This window comes from Daktulosphaira vitifoliae, unplaced genomic scaffold, assembly GCF_025091365.1.
Source record: "Daktulosphaira vitifoliae isolate Bord-2020 unplaced genomic scaffold, ASM2509136v1 Scaffold_1, whole genome shotgun sequence".
Taxonomy (NCBI): Eukaryota; Metazoa; Arthropoda; class Insecta; order Hemiptera; family Phylloxeridae; genus Daktulosphaira; species Daktulosphaira vitifoliae.
Window position 1 is genome coordinate 20463650 of NW_026099572.1, and position 15201 is coordinate 20478850.

A 15201-nucleotide genomic window follows, 5' to 3' on the forward strand; every position below is an offset into this window, starting at 1 on the left:
CCTTTGAATTATGAATGATTAAAATGTTAAATAAAAACTCAGCTATTGGTATAATATTCAGTAAATTGTAAAATTGAATAAATAAATTTAAAAAAGTGAGATAATTATTCTTAATTTGTAAATAAGGATGATAATAATAGTTGAATTATAATTACACGCACAACCCATCCAACAATATCTTTCAGGTCATTGACCTAATCAAGGGTACCCGAAAGAAGGCTGGAGGTGACATTGCACGTCCTGGGATTTTTCGCTTCATGATTAACGAAATACATACAGTAATAGCTACCAAATCTATAAATATGAGTTAAAGCTTTTGTTAATGTAAAGTAATTCCTGCGACGACTATTATTTGCAGAATTCTAAAAATCAAAGTGGGTTATTTGAGGAATACAGGTTAAAGACAACCCGTGTCCGACCATGAATCGTGCGGCTTTGTATTGTTCTTGTGAATAGGGTAAGTAAAATGTATTATCTGTTTATTTATAAAATTATTCTAAAGGACACTAATATTAGTAATAAAGTTGCTAATGTTCTTGCAAGGAAGGTTTTATGTAATAGAAATATTGATTGATATAGGACGTAACTAGGGGTCTGTTAGGCACTTATATATTAATAATAACAGTCTAATTGCTTTAGAAAAAAATATATAATGTATAACATGAAATGATATAGTGATATTGATAACTATGATAATTTAGTTGCTTTGTAAGTATCAGGGAATAAAAATTATTTTTCTTAAATTATAGTTAACTCCACATAGTAAATATTATGAAACACAACACTAAGAATAAATCTAAGTTTTCTTAATTTTTATATAATATTTAATACTACGAAGGCTTTAAAATCAATAAATACTTTATTCGAATGTCGAATTGAAAATTGTTTTTTGGGATCTGTTAACAGCAAAAATACAAAAAACTTTTGTACTAAAGTACGAGTGAACATTTTTTAAAAGAAACTATTAAAAAACAAGGTGTGTTAACTGAACGAATTCGTATGAATATTGACTATTGACTACTCGATAGTGATGCGAAAATGTATTTACATTACAAAACTGGAGTAAACACAGTAAAAAGAATTCATATTTTTGTAGAGGCACACAATGTTTGTTTGGTAATAACTGAATAGGTAAACGGTCCATTCAAAAATATCAATTCTGCAGTACAAATGTCGGTACCGCAAACAAGCTAACATTATGAAAACTCTGAAAAAAAAAACTGATGATATCCGAAACATACAAAAAATTATTTGAATATGTTATTCTGATAAAATACAAAAACAATAGTATTTTGGCACTCTCTAAGGTAAACATGGACATTTCTTTTACTTCTAATATATTGAAAATGCTTGTTCAAGTTAAAAACAAAACTCTAAGCGAAGTTCTATAGCATACATAGATGTAAGTTGTGTGGCTCTCGTTTGTTATTGTAGAATTTATTACAATAACACATGTTCCAAATAAGAAACCTATGTTCTTGAAGTATTGTAGTATCATTGAAAATATAACTTTAATTTCTTATGTAGGTTACAACACCAGTTTTCAATTTTATTTGTAGTATAAAACCGATTATTACTCTATATACCTACACTTTTTGTACCTTTACTTAGTCGAGTATATTTCAAACCCTTTACAATATCTTGCTTATTATATTGGGTATAATACTTACAACACTGCATTTACTTCGTACTAGATAAGAAAATATTTCAGTTTTTTTTTTTTTGATTCGTTCCTTTTTGTAATTGATATAAATCTTGAGAGAATACATCGTTTGGTAACAACGCGGATGGATTGTGACTATGGTGTATTACATTTTGTTGTCAAGGATTTGACGAATTTGGTACGAAGTCGTTTTGGTTGAAAAGTAGAAAGAACAAGAAAAAATTCTCCGCCTTTGAAAAACCTCTCGACCACGTTCTATTCTACAGAAAAGTTTTTGGTTGAAGTTTATTATGTTTGCTCATCGCAAACAGTAATGGTTACTCTTAAAGAAAATGTTTCGAGTGAAATAAATTTAACAATTTAATAAAAAAAAAAAATACCTATACACGTTTCACATTACAGTAGTAAAAACTTAGGACATATATACGATAAAACAAAACGGCGAAAGGCAAAGGAGTGTGTGATTATTATTGTGAAGGAAACTGCCGCGACCACCGGTCCATTTCACCAGCAGACGGCGTCGCGTATCCGATCGGTTCTCCAAAAAGATTTGCCGCCGCTTTTTCGTACCGTTTAGTCGCCTTCCGCGTTTGTTTCGCACAGTCCGCTGTCGTCCAATCGAGTTATCTTAAAATCGTAATCTTTTACCGTCGCCATCAACGACACCGCTACTAATATTTGTTACAGTTTTTTTTAAAGTTTTAAAAGTTTAGTTATAAAAAAATCACCGTTACAAGTTGGACTATTTTTCAGTTATTGTTGTTTGCCATTCGAGATTAAGTGCAAAAAAGTTTTGTGTAAGTTACATGTTGTTATTATGGTAATTATTCATTCGTTTCTTCGAACGAAAACGAAAAATAATGTTACACTATCAAAATGCTTTTTGGCTAATTAGTTTTATGGTATTATTATGTTTAAATTTGTTATAATGGATTCGAATGACATTTCAAACAAAATAACGATACAATCATATTTTGGTTTTTCCAGTTGTTCTGTCATACAGCGAGCTTTATGTAAAATAGATACTTCTAAAATTTACTGTTCAGCGTGTACACAGCGCAAAATATAATTTCAACATTATTTATCAAATACTTATTGTAAAATGCACTTGTTCATTGTATATTAAAATTAGTATTAAAAATTTAAAAACATCTGCTGGAAATATTTATTGTTAACTTCATTTTGTTTGATGAAATAAATTGTTTTATAAAGATTGTTTGAAAAAGTGATGTCTGTCAAAGAAAAAATTAATTTTAAATGAGAAAAAGAAATCGACTACATATAATTAAACTCTTACTTGGTGTCCATTTTCTGACGATATTTTTGAAATTCGTTCTTTGATTAAGCAATGACATAAGGAACTACTAATATCAACGTCGCTCAGAATAAAAGGATTTACGAGACTTGGTTTACTTGTGACTGTTGTTTATTTTATGAATAATTCAAGATGAGTTTTCATTATGTTTTTAGTAGGTTTCATTTTAAAAGCAAAATCATTTATAATTGAAACCTGTAACAAAATACTATTAAACTTCAACTTAGTATTATTTAGAAACATTCAAACACTTAAATGTATTCATTTTTAAACTTAATTCATCGTGATCAGCTTACAACTAGAGTTTATTTTGCATGATAACTCAAATAACCCTTTACTTGTATTTAATTGATATCTCCGACAAAACTAAGTGACCATTTATCGTTTATTAGTATAGATAAATCGAATATAATTACATTGTTCTAAAGTAATATAAAATTTATTTTCATAAATAAATTGTTTAAAAAGCTCTATTGCCAATATTTGGTAAAAAATAGATTAAAAATCATTATACCGGAAACTAATAATGACATGAAACATAATTTAAGATAACAAGTTTAGTTTCCTGGACTTTAATATTTGTATCAATAATATGTATTAAATATTCGTAACGCTAATATTTAATTAATGTGCATATTTTTCCAATTACACATTAAAAATTCAAATCTGTTATTTTACGACTCAATTAATCATAACGGGACTTTACTGGAAAACAACCATAAACGCATTTTAAGTGAACTTTATTGTTAAATTTCGTTAGTAATCTTTTCACTGTTAACTATTTAAGTAATTTAAAATTAAAACAAAAGATATAATAATACAATGCATTTTAACAACATCCCTAGTTTTTGTTTTGAAACAAACAAAATGTATTATAGTAAAGTTTAATGAACTAAAAAAAACTTTGATTTCATAATATCACAGAAAAAAAAATTAAATTATCTATTGGTATTTTATTAGCTGAGTACAACTACATTTATTTAGAAAAAATCTATCATAGGTTAGTAAGAAAAAATATATGGTATAGTTTAATGTCAAAGTTTAACAATAAGCCAAACTAAAACAGTATAAAACATTTACTTAGATCTAGCCCTTCAACAATAAAAAAATTTGTTATTACTGACTTATTACAAACATCCTAATTAGTTAATTTTCCTATTTCTTCAGAAATAAACATTAAATATAATTTCTCTTTTATTTTATGTGAACCTGTATACTTTTTACCCTTATTTTACACAAATGTAGCCTATGAATTGACGCAAATTATTAATAACAGAATGACCTCAATAATATTATAGACTTATTAAAATTCTGAATCAAAAATATGTAATATTTTTATTATGACTTGTTTATACTAAAATATATACTACAGTACATTGAGAATGGAATATAATACTAAAATAAATACAAATTTATTAAAGATATAATTTATTATAAGATATGAATTAGAGCTTAATAGTATTTAAAATTGAGTTAAATATATATACAATATTTTATGCACACTCAACTTTTTCTTTTAAATTCTTATTCTATTTGTGATATTTACAAAAGAAATAAAAAAAAATCATAAATAACCGAAACGCAATTTGGCGGGTTTTGTATGGTTTAGTCATAATAAGACTTGACAACACAGCGAAATATTTAAGTTTTTCTTGGCATTATTTACCTTTTAAATATAGGGATAATTCAATGTAAGTTGTATAGAGAACAAAATAATTTTCAAGATTAATCAAGTTCGATCAAGTTATTAATTATTTCTGGAAAATCCTATGTTTATTTTCATCAGAAATGTTATGTTCTGGTATTTTAATCAACATTAAAGACTAAACAATTAAAAATATTTCAACTCGCTATTTATTTTTTTAGCAAATCTTAAGTATTTAATGTGAAGGTAAAAGTTAAAACAACTTTGTTTTACACTAAATTCCTGTACTCAAAGATTAAAGTAACTTTAATACCTATCTTAATACACGTTGGGAAATAGAATTGTTTAATTTAACTAACTGAAATAGTTTTGTAGGCTGTAGTTGACATTATTTTAAGATATCACGAAAACATAGTATAACTAATTATTAAATTACTCTAAGGGCACGTTAACATATTTACGTATACTTTTGATATTGTGGAATTTTATCGATACGCTTCAGAATTTTGTATAAATATTTACGAGAAGTATGTTTTTTTTTTGACAATTTATTTATGGAGATATACTTTAACAAAATTAAAATTGATGTTGTTTTTTCTTACAAAATTCTGTAAAATAAAACATAGATAGGTTTCAGACCTTACTATAATTTATGAATCAACAATTTTGTTGCATTTTCGGATCAAATTTTTAATAGATGTCAATCAATCATTTTTAATAGCTCATATATATTATAAAATTTTAAATAAAACTTTATTTTATTTATCTAATTACAGTGTCTCAAAATAGGTATTGAACTTTAACATTTAATTATAAAAAAAAAAACAAGAAAATATTTTACTATAGAATTACTGACAAAAAATTTAGTTTTCAGTGGTATATCATCTCAATGTAAATTAATGATTAATTTACAATTTTTTATTACAACAGCATTAAAAGCATTTGAAATATATTTCAACGTTACTTTAATGATCTTAAACGTTATTCTAATATAAAAATACTTGTAATTTAATTTAGTGAATTAACATACTACAAATAATATCATAATAGAAAGTATATTTTAATTATATTTCTTGAAAAATGATAGATATACATTTAATTTTAATGTTATTTGTTCATGTAGTTCAAAACAAAGAAAACTATAAATAATATTGGTTTAGAATTTTTCATATGATATGTTTTGTAAAGGAACTTATGGAGATGTACTATTCTTCTCAGAAATTTTGTTGAATGTTTCTTGTCATAATAAAAATCTTAATAGTAAAAAGCGTAAGAGAATAGTTAAGATATATATTTATTTGTGTTATGTAAATAAATTATTCCGTTTAACTTTTGTGTTGTGCTTTACAAAATAACATTAAATTTGAAAGTGTATTAAAAAAAATATATATTAATGTGAGTACCTCTTTCGCAATTTCATAAAAAATTATAAATAAATAAAAGGAACACTTATTTGTTTCTTTTTTGTTGATTAATTAATTATTTTAATCGTTTATGCTAATGTATTTGTAATCAAATATAATCCTATGTCATCAAAATAAATCAAAAAGTTATTTTACGAAATCTTGAGTCGATCTTATAAGTAAATAATAAAATGCCGAAACATCATAAAATTGGGTTTACAGTTAACAAAAGGTTATAAAACCAAAAAACTCACGCTTTACTTAAAATTGGAAAACCAAAAGTGAACAGCGAAGGATATATTATTGCAAATAACTGAGTATTTTTTTGATATAAAAAATATAAACACTGTTTTGCTGTTTTTTATCCACTCGAAATCTTGTCAGCAAAACATTGCTTACACTAACAATAAAATATATTCAATTTAAAGTCGAACCAAATAAATACAAGCAGTGTAAATTTGATTCGATACATATAAACGTTTTACATTCCAGCTCTTTATTTTTCTCTTTTAAGTCACCATTACAAAATAAATGTCACTTCCTTGGCTGATGTTTTCTCGCTACCTGACCAGCAACTGAAAAGTGGTATTTTAAAAAGTGGACGACCACCGTTACTGGTGTTCCCTGAGGTAATAATTTATCCGGGAAAAAAGGTGGACAAGCGAGTGGTGAAAAAACGGGCAGTGTAACTATTGTGTAACAGAGTGGGTTTTTCCATCGTAATTCTTTATCAAAAGATGGTGCCTTTTACGAGAGAAATTCCACGATAAAGAGTGTGGGGGAGGAAAAAAATGAAAGAAAGAGATAAGAGGTGGGAAAAGACCAACGTACGATAGCGATGGACGAGTCCGAAGAAAAATTTAACGAATGGGTCCTACGGGGTCGGCGGTGGCTTCTAATGGCGCACGGAGAGTTCATTAGTGCCTACCGCCAACGTGTACTTTACCATACCCTTTTCTTTCGCATGCCCGTCATACACATTAACACTGAAAAACTTCATCTATCGCCGCTCCACCACAACATCCAAAGCAAACGCAGTGCTGGTAGCTATAGCAATACATATGGGGACAGGACAGTGTGTGAAATGGAAAATTTTCTTTTATGTGTTTGCCCGTACACGAGTAAGTAGTCGCGCGTGTGTTTGTGTAATCTTGAGTCGACGGTGATGATGTATGGAGGCTAATGCGCTTTTGGTGCGAACTACCACTGAAATAACCTTTTCAAATAAGAAACGTGAGCACCCCGTGTATTGGTCGCCTGTTAGTTCATCTTCTTTTTTAAACCTTGAAAGCATATTTTTTTTTAAACGATCACGTCGTTAGTAAATAAATCGATCGAAAAACATGAGACAAGCATTTACATTTAAACAAATTGAGGCAGTTTGGAAAAATTAATACTGTGGTCAAACGTAAAACAAGATTAACTTGAATTAACTATACAGAATTTAATTCTTCACAAAAGTTTTCCTTTCATTTTTACGTAGTAACCAGTGAATATCGTAACACCAAAGGAATCTATGGAAGAAAAACACGAGAAAAAGAAAATTCGAATGGAAATTGAACGTGATATTCAAGAAATAACAAATAGCTGAATCGCTAGATCACCTTCAATTTGCATTCGAGTATCTGATACACACTCATTAAGGAGTGAAGTATATTTTTAGGTTGAGGAAATAACGTAACCGTATCAATTTAAAAATGCAAATCAAAATTCAATGTTGAAAAAGCGAGCCGATAAAACTTCAAATACACTTAAACATTTTAGATAGTATCTAAAATGTTTAAATACTTATTCTAATCTCACAATTGTGAATATTTCCATATGTATGACCAGTTCAATAAATTGTAGCAAAGCTATGTAATAGACATTTCTATTCAGCCACTTGCCTAATGATACTGTCAAAACTTATTTCCCTGTTTCATTAATTACTATTAGCGAATATATTTGGCTAACGTTGTTAAGGGAATATTAAGTTACCTAACTTACAAATGTGAAGTTCGATTTAGTCCAGAAATTCATTGTTTCAAATACTAAGTTTCTGAAATTAGGCGAGACACCGGTTTAAAACTTCTCAGTCAATTAGGATGAAGACAGTTCTTTTAAGTAAAGGTTCTGTAACATTCCGGTGTGCTGTATCCATGATTAATATGATTACTCTAACATCTATTCTTGACCAATTAATTAAAATATACGAAAGGATTTCTGCAAGTGATAAAATAATAAAATGTTTATTGAGCAATTTTATATAGATAATTTCCTCTTTTTTTCCTTTTAATTATTAATCAATTAAGATTCATTGAGTACTACTAAGTAATTTAGTATGAAAATTATACCTATAACCATAATAATAATTTTCTATAAATGGTTATTGCATATTATTATTCATTCCGAGAAATATGAATTACGAACACTTTTAATTAATTCAAGCACTACTATAATACTTTTTATAATAGTCTTTTATTTCAGCATATTAATTTTTCATTTCACAACATTTCTATTATTCCATAAAATTTTAATATAAATTCATCCGCGTGTCCGATAAAAATGCGCCATACATTTTTTCTTAATATTATAACATTGTTTTATATTTCCATTAAGAATATTGGGTGTAAATATGAAATTATTGATTACAATAAAAACGGACGACATTAAACATGTAAACATTAAATAAATTCGACTGAAACAAGTACATAGTAGTTTTATACATTTGTATAGTATTTAATGAACAAAAATAAATTTTAATTTTATGTTATTTTATTATAGTTAATATTGATTTATATTTTTAAATATATAAATAAAATTTTCTTTTTTATATAACGAATTAATACACAATTATAATATTACGTTGGATATCTAATGCAAAACTGTAGAATATGGCAAAAGTATTAACTATTTTGTTCAATTTTATAAAGAATTATCGCAGTTAAGGAAAATATCTACGATGAAATTCATAATAAAAAAATACAATGAACACACGGCGTTATACGTAGTCAAAATAGGTACTTGTATGTAAAGAAGAAAGATGAAAATAATATCTTATGTAATATTTAGAGATTATGTTTTGTTTTCACTTATAAATTTTCTTTACTTTGATGAATTTTTTAGCTTCGATGCGAAGCTGAGAAGGTATTAATTTTACCATTATGTTTTAATTTTTGTTTTACTTTTTTTTTTGTGTCTGTCTCTACTTTTTCTTAGTTCTAACAGGACAGATTTTTTTCAACAATACGTCAAAGATAATACCCTCATTCCCCGTAAATAGTGAAAATCCCCCAAAATATTATGATTTTTAAAATCGGTAAATTTTGACATTTTTTAAACTTTTTTTTCTTTAAAAATTTCCATAACTTATTTAAAAATGAACAAATCAAAATAATTATTTTTTATATTGAAATCATAGATATTTATCTTTCATTTAATATAAATGCCTGTTGTGGCAATGATTTTTTTGCAATTTTTCCATAATTATTTTTGAGTTAGAATTTTGCTTTTGAATAATCCACCAATTTCTTAAAATTAAACATTATCTACAGATTTGCATCGTATGATAGTGATTTTAATCACTGTCAGATATTATCTACACTAGTCCCAACTATAACACGCTCACACTGTGCCGCGACCCCACTGTGCTATCGTTTATTTTTTATTTAAAAGTAATAATAACGATATTTTTATGTAGTTATAATACATACACCACTCATTATTCAGTAGTCTATAAATCATTATCTATTAATCATCAAATTAAATATATATTATTCATATCAATATTTTAAACTATTCTGAGAAATATGTATATTGATAAAAATCTAAAGTAATAACTATAAGGAATTCTTTATATGTGACAAAACATATATTTTAAATAAAATAATATGTAATCACTAACACAATCGAATCGAGTAATAAACAGATAATAGTAAAAGGTCGTGAAAATTCTCTTGCATATACAGATGAGTTAAATTTAATATAAAAGGGCACAAAAACTGTTACTTCGGTTCACTTCTTTTTTACCTTATGATATTTCAACAAGTGCATGAAGTGACTTGACATATATTATAAATTCACACAAAAGTCGAAGTATATTCATTTTCAACATTGCTATCAACATTACGGAGTTGAATTTACATTTCACAAAAGATTTATAAGATTTAAAGTTAAGTATAACGAATACGTAAATCAAGTTGGGATTTAAAAAAAATAAAGTAATCACGAAAATCAATTATTATTAAAATAAATAAAATCGATAACAGTTGTACAATGTTAACCAACCTACTTCAATATTTGAAAGAGTTACCTGTGTGGTCAATACAAATAAAGACTCTCTTGCTAACCCACTTGTTCCTATACTACTCGAAGTATTTATTGACAAGACTCGCAGTCAGCACAAGCTTAGATTACTACTGGTACGAGTGGTGTTATTGATACTTAATGTATAATGGTTAATCATAATAATTTTTATTTCAAATTATTATTGTATTAATAAATTTTCAAAGATTACTTTGTTTTTTCTATAGTTTACAACTTCTAATAAGACCCTCGTACTCATACCCCCGAAAAAAAATGTTTTTGTAAGCATTATTTTATAATCATTTATTAATTTTTAACATTTTATTAACATTGATTTTTGGATTTCACTTAGTTTTCAAAATATTGTTTAAAAAATAGTTGTTTAGAGTTATTTCTTAATTTGGAATAACAGAAGTAAAATTATTAAATTCCAAACTTCCAGAGACTATTATATTAAATATAGTTATATTTATAAATGCTTTATTTAAAAACACTAAATTTCATGAATAATTTTGTAAATAAAAATTAAACATGTCCCAAAAATCAGCTATAAATTACGTAAAAGTTTTCATATTTTTAATAAAACTCTTCAAATATAAAAAAGAAAATAATTAATTAAATTGTTTGAAAAAGAACAAATACTTTTTTTAATTATTAAAATATAATTAATCTCATAGTATTTGTTCAATAAATTAAATCAAAATAAAGAAAATTAACATTAAAAACAAAAATGTACTCAGTGTTTAAGAAACTTGTATTGAATTATACCTGAAGCTTACAAAAAGTAATCTATATAGCTCAAAACCTTAAGACTTATGTTACATAAATATTTTAATAAAATACAAGTACATAAATTGTATGAAAATATTTTGCATCACCAAAGAAACAAATTGATTGGGAAATTGACTATAGTAATGAAATTGATATTTATCTCTAAAAAAATATTACGCATTACGATCCATTATGATGTTATTCATACCTAACAATGACTAGTAAGTAACGTAAAAGCTAAAATTAGACTTTATTTTCGTAAAAGCGAACATTCAAAAGATACATTTTTGATTTAATATCATTATTAAAAGCAATATTATACACGTTAAGATAAAATGATAGCACTGACTGTGAATCAAATATTTTATTGAACTGTATTTCTTGTAATAATTAAAATAAAAGTGTAAAAAATATAGTCTAAAACGAAATTGAATTCCTTTAATACATTGAATTATTTTCACAATTCTTAAAGATAAAAATATAAAATAAACTTAACATCTATGAAAATAAATTATTTATCAAATAAATAACGTTTGGTAAAAATTGTTCTAAAAAGTAATTTCATTCAGGAAGTTAATTTATTTTTATACAACAAAAATATTGTTTAAAACAAATGAGTATGTATATATTTTCATTTAAAGAAGGATTATGCTAAGTAGGTTACCTACAGACTACACGTACCCAATTTATTTATTTTATTCGTACTTGGAATGTAAAAAAACATACTTATTTTGGGATTGAATGGAAAATGTTTATTTTAGTACTTACCTATACATTATTCACTAAAGAAAAGGACTGAGTAGTTAGTACAATAGTTAAACATCTATAATATAAAATATGAAATTCATGAAAGCTTTCTTTATTCATAAATCATTATGATGACGAAGAGGTGTCTACCGTTTAATGTTGTCAATGAAATCTTTTATTTCTATATCATCGTTCTTTCTGCACCTGTACAAGCTTTAAAACAGTCGATAAAAGATAAACCACATATATACAAACATATAATAGGCTGAAAGTTCTTTTTCAAGGTGTTAGCTTTATTATTGAAAATGCTGAGTGAAGTAAATTAACGATACCTAGGTGAGAAATGGTGTATTTTTCATTTTGACAGCTGGAACAATGTGCGTACAAAACATGATTTATCGTAGACATTTTTTGATACGTTTTAATTTAAACTAAGCAATATCATAGCGACCACAGCTGAGCTTCACCAATGACATCTTCGTTGTATTTATATAAGCTTCGTAGTTTCTCGTGTTTCTTATTGTGTCATAGTACCAATCTGTGTTTTATACTAATTAATAACTTCTCATAACTTTGCCGGATAATCTAGAAAATTAAATACCAATGAACTTCTAAAACGCTAATATGATACTTTTTTGTAGAAAGAATATGAGTTTTATAACGTGTTTTCCACTAAAAATGATACATATTTTTGATATATAATCATTAATAAAAAATATTTGTTTTCATCTTTGATGAATACTATAATTTTTTTAATTAATTAGTGTAACCACATTTATTATTTAATATGCAATAGGCATATAAATAAGAAAATCTAGATGTTATAATTAACATAAAATTCTCTTTAATTATAATTATTAGTAATAACTTTGTTAGGTAAAGTGTATATACCAAATAAAATTTTAGGAAATATTTATAAAAAATGGTTTTTCAATCCCCTATATATTAATTTTTGAAAAACTCTTCTTAATAAAATCTTTGTACGAGAGAGCTTTTATAAATTTTCTGAATTTCACATAAAATTGTACTTTTTTTTTCAACTCTGTTGTTTAATTGTCCGTAGAGTACAAGTCCAGAAATAATTTTTCTTTTAGAATAAATTATATTATAATTATAATTAAGTCTTAAGATATATTTGAAGCTGTTATATTTTGTGTAGAAATTTTAAAATTTAAGAGGAGAACTTTACAATTTCATTATAAGTACCTCCTCAGTTTTTCAATATTAAAAAAACAAGCTATCGATGTAAAATTGTATTTTAAATGTCAATAAATATCAAAATATAAAATAAAAAAAAATACGCCATCTTCTTTAAAATAAAATGACAAATAAAAAATAGATTTAACGTTTTTTAGTGTAAATAATCTGTAACTTAAAATTTAACAGACGACGGAGACCGTTACCATTCGAAGTATTTCTCTCTTTTAGCTTAAATAAAAATGGAATTACAAATGAGCTTTGTGGAAGGTAAATTAATGTATTTTATAAGCACAAGAAAATTTACGCGACTGCAATAACTTTTTACTCGTTATACCCTTTGAAATCAGTCTACTAGTAGCTCACAGAAAGCAGTCGTTGTACACGAAATCACAAGGCACGTGATGACGCGCACTCATTACGCACGTAATTGTGAAGATCACCCCGGGGAAGATAGCTTTAATAAAGCATTTCAATACACGGTAGAGTTTCTCTTTCAATTATTTGGCGTTACCAGAGAAAATTCAGGAGGCATAAATGTTTTCTTTGTTCGCCACACAATATAGCTTGACATTTGTCCGTAGTAATTATTCATCATATAATCCTTATTGCGGATAATTTTTAGAAAACAATTACTCATGTATATTAATTATGCTTGATGAGGGGTCAAAATAAAAAATGCTTAGACTTGTACTACCGAGTTATGTTTATAATTAGAAAACATTAAATGGAAGATAATAATACACAATTAATTATATATTAATATAACATTGCATAAAGCTTCTTTTCTTAATGCGTTGAAAATATGTATATTATATATATATTTTTTTATTTTGATACCATAAGCCGTTTATAATAAAACTTATAAAATAACTCATAGGCTGTTTTCTTAAAAATAAGAGAGATACACATAATCCCAGCAGATTTTTACATTTTATACTTGCTGACAATACATAAGGCTGTAGCAAATGAAGTTCGAAATTGGAAACTAAAATCGATTCAGGTAAAAACATATTTTAGATATCTTAAGTATGTGTAATCTTTAGATAATTATACTAAGTATGGTCAAATTCCTAGACGAGAACGTGTTACTGAGAAAAATTGATATTAATTAAACATTGAAATCGAACGAACGGTTGTTATAAAATGTTCGTATTCCCATTGGTATTACACGTTTATATTAATATATGAGTTCCGTATCCACCAAACCATTTTAATAGTATTGTTTGGTTATATTGTACTGGTGTAATAAAATTGCCGACGGCCATTGTAATGCGATTCAGTGACTTACTCTCGTATAAGGGTATATTTTATACTATTAAAATTATCAGTAGGTATATATATATATGTGTATAGATTTGCATTTCGAACTTAATTATCGAGTTACTAAAATAAGACGAATATTTTACTGAATAATGTATACTTTTAACATTAATTTATAACTAGTTAGGATGAATAATTGAAACAAATCGCAGCCCTTCGATGTACTATAAAATAATTTAGAAATATTNTTCGAACTTAATTATCGAGTTACTAAAATAAGACGAATATTTTACTGAATAATGTATACTTTTAACATTAATTTATAACTAGATAGGATGAATAATTGAAACAAATCGCAGCCCTTCGATGTACTATAAAATAATTTAGAAATATTTTTTTTTATTATTAATATGACATTGATTAATATTCAGGAAAAAATTATATTTTACGGAAAATTTTATTCACCATAAGTTTTCGGAGGAATTGTTTTATTTGCTTGGCAGTTTAAAATAACGTTGCTTAGGGAACATAAGATCATATTTCTATCTCTGAGCAAATTTTTTTCTCCGGAAATATCTTCTTGTACAAACTTTCAAACAAGTGCGCAGTTTCTTTAAGCGAAGCATTTATTTTCGAATTAGAAACTATGTTTTCGTTGTCTTGTGTAAACTTAATTGTAGCCACTTAAACGTCTACATCGTGTGAACTTCAAACTCACGCACTTACATTGTAATGCGCACTAGTTAGTTGTGTTACAATAATTATCGGTACAGTCGTTTTTAAATATATGGCTCTTATAAAATAGCTGCACCCTATTGCGGTTCCAATACTATAAAATAAAAATTCTATTGTTCGAACATTATTTATTCTTTACTTTCACCCTCGAGATGACCTCTAATATTACCGGTAACCG

At 26.2% G+C, this 15201-nt stretch overlaps 1 protein-coding gene across 1 annotated transcript in view; it reads left to right on the top strand.

Annotated features, from left to right (window-relative positions):
* The first annotated feature begins 2202 nt into the window (after positions 1 to 2202).
* The window catches only part of LOC126893599 (hemicentin-2-like), a 125197-nt gene continuing 112198 nt past the window's right edge, over positions 2203 to 15201 (top strand). The window contains exon 1 of the mRNA XM_050663964.1: positions 2203 to 2460. The gene's annotated coding sequence lies outside the window, so the exon portion shown is untranslated. The remainder of the gene's footprint in view (positions 2461 to 15201) is intronic.